We start from the raw sequence: 3,469 nt of genomic DNA, 5'->3' as shown, positions 1-3,469 counted from the left end.
CCCTTAGGGTCCCTCAACTACACCACACACACACACAATAATGAAAATAAGAAAGACCACTCACCTTATCTATGGTTATATCTGTTTTAAAATTACCATGAAAACCAGAAGATTGTAGAGTATTTCAAGTGTCCAATAACATTATCAAGGATGAAGGTAAATACACACACGCCTTGAGGGTGGCCAAGTTTGGGGAGTCCTGTTATTTACAGTTGCATTCTCCGAAGTCTCCATAAACACTGAGTTAGCAAATAATTTATAGAATCATCACTCCTCTGAGAAATATAGGGGAAGTTTCATGCAAGGAGTTAGTCCAGTCATGTGTTCAACTGGCCAATGTGTAGCTGAGTTTTTGCTTTGTCTGTGAAGACATCTCATTTCATACACATTGTTTCATTAACACTGCTATACATGGATTTATAAGAGTTTTACGTTAGGATAGATGACAGAGTATTCTATTTAATTGACAAAAATGATGGACTGGGTATTAGGTCTATCTTGTACTTTATAAATTACAAAATGGTAATAATTGTCCTCAATTTATAGCTGAGATAAAAGAGACTTTTAATTGGACAGAAAGCAGGAAATGTTGTGGCTAGCCCTGGTGTTATTTGTATTTTGATGCTAATTTAGTTTTCCCAAGAGGGGCTACCTCTTGGGATGAGATGTGAATCACTTACTCAGGACTTCATGTGACCCTTCTAATGAATAAAGAAACCAATCGCTGGGCACCTAGACGGGACTTCCAGGTCAGAGAGTGGAAGAGAAGAGGCAGGAGAGAGAAATGGGCTTTTGGATCAGGACAGTGGGAGGACAAGATGTAGCTATTAGTGGTGTTCTGTTTAGATGGTAAATCCACCAGGATTCACCACTGGAGGATTTATATTTAATATGGCTTACAAGATTTACAAGATCAGGATTCTAATTGTTGTGCCCAGCAATTGAGTTAACATTGCCGAACTAAGTTGTGTCGCGTTTTCCTTCACTTAGCGACTTGACTGGGTTCCAGAGAGAAAGGTACTGTGGCAAAGCAGGGGTTTGCCAGAAGCGCTCCCCAAAAAGCCATGGAATTTAGAAGTGTGGGGCTGGTGTGGTAGCCACCGGCCAGTAGGAACTTAGTGAGCAGGGTGAAGAGATTTCGGAGCTCTGAGTCAGTCTGCAGGAGATGAGAACAGGAGGCCGGCCATGACCATCAGTGCCTGGCTGGCCTTGCTGACTCAGCGTAAATTCCTTTTTTTAAAAAAATATTTTTCGAAACAGGTGGTGAAACAATGTGTTGGGCAAGAATCCACTAGAAATTTAAGATTATTAGCCTGAGAGTTAGGGTTTTATTTTCTAAGTGGGAGAAAGGTGGTGCTGGGATGAGTCATGTGAACTTAAGGGCGGGAACATTGAAACATAGAAAGAGAGCTTTGTGGTCTCCTGCTGTGGAAAGAGACAAGATGGCTGTTATGAGTCAGAGAGCCAGAGAATGAAAGTGAAACTGCCTAATCTTGGGGCAGATATTGATTTAACTGTGAATTTATAAAATTGGGATTATTTGCTTCTAGGATACACTTATATACAGATTTTGTCCCAATCATGTGGGGGAATTTTGCCTGTGGTTTGGAACTAGGATAGAGAAAATTAGTCACTGACTCCAAGTAGAGAGGTCATTGATAATTGCCTGCTATGAACAGGTATTAATTAATAGAAGTCTGTGGCTCCAGATAGAGAGCACAACAGATCGATGGTATAACAGGATATCTGCTCTAGGCAGAGAGCTTAACAAGTAAAAACTACCTGCTTCCTACAGGCAGATATTAGTGAAAGTTTGAATTAATTGCTTTAAAGATGGTATAAAGATATATTGCTCTAATAAGTCTTACAGGATACTCAAATTCTGTCTAACGCGGGCTCTATGGGAATTTTGGTTTTAAATTCTGGTTTGACCAGCTGCCTGCTGAGAAGCAGGTATAGATAAAAGTGTGAATCAATTGTTTTAAAGATGGTGTAATAAGGTCTGCAGGATAACTAACTCATATTCTGTAATGTGGGCTCCACGGGAATTTTGGGTTATTATCCTGACATGACAGATTAAGGAAGAGGCCTGAGAATAGGTTTTTACAATAAGCAAAAGGATTTTTAGGATAGCAGGGAGATTTATGAAAACAATTGTCTTAGGAAAGCTTTGAAGTTCTGCAGGATAACTCTTTGAACATAGGCTCACGGGAATTTTGGATTAATTTCCTGACATGTTAAAATAGAGGAAAAAACCTAAGAATAGGCACATACAGTATTTTAGTTTACTTCATTTGTTTTGGCTTTAATTTTCAAAATGTATGTGATTTTGAGTTTTGTGGTTATATTACTCCTCTGTGAGAGAGGTCAAAATTAAGGTTTTTCTGGTTCCTGGCTCAAGGATATGCTGATTTGGGAGAAAGTTTTGTCTTTGTATTTTTAGAAAAGGTGATTAAGTGTCTATACACCTTGCAGAGTAATGTGGATCAGATACGACAAAGGGAGACAGACACCCTGAAGAACTAGATTCCAGAGAATCAAACAAAAAAGTCATCTTGATGACACTAACATTTTGTTTGGAGATTTGTATATTGCAGAATATATAGCTTTGGTGAGTCTCATTGTCAGACATGCTGAACTGACCTGCTTTGAACTCCTGATCTCTTGGAACTTGAGCTGGATCCAGTCAGAACACAGACATCAGAGACTAAAACAGTTGTTGTATGGCCCTCTTAAGGTCAACCAACTCCCCCATTTTCCTTACCCTTCTCCTCTCCCTTCAAAGATATCTCAACGCCCATATTCAGCTTAAGAAGTTATGAAGAGTCGGTTCCCTTGACCTGGGGGTCTGGAGGTGGTTATTCTAGGTTGTCTTTCTGGGAAATTTAGAAATCGTCATAATTAGAACAAGAAGGAAATAGCTAAAATTGATTGTGTAGCAATAATTTTAATTTGGTAGAAATTTTTACAATAGTTACTAAGTTGAAGTCATAATTTATTATTTTGGTACGGAATTTATTTTGATACAAAATCAAGGTTTTCATTGGTCTAAATTTCTTCTATTTATACAAAAATTTTAGAAGTACAAGGCTTAGACCCAGTCCTTCTATAACTGTTATTATAACCTTATCTGAGATGCTTAAGCCTGTGAGTTAAGGGCCAGACAGCAAATTCATGGCTCTGAGTTTATTGTTAGGGTGTTTTCAGATAATTTAATTAGAAAGAGCTGAGAGTAGTTAATGGGCAACAGTCCAGAATACTTTACATAGAAAGTTGGTTTTCAAAAATGTCAGAAATCCACAGTATGTGGCTTTTAATGTTATTTATTCTTTTGTTGTTGAGACATATCTGCTCCTAGCAACTCCCCTTTTGTGGATTCAAAGAAGAAATTGAGTGTCTTTATATTCAGGTGAGGTAGTACATTGTGGCTAGATAGCCACTGGGCAGAAATTGTCTACCTCTCCTGCAG

Source organism: Mus musculus, chromosome 10 (genome assembly GCF_000001635.26).
Source record: "Mus musculus strain C57BL/6J chromosome 10, GRCm38.p6 C57BL/6J".
Taxonomy (NCBI): domain Eukaryota; kingdom Metazoa; phylum Chordata; class Mammalia; order Rodentia; family Muridae; genus Mus; species Mus musculus.
Note: the sequence above shows the minus strand (reverse complement) of the source record.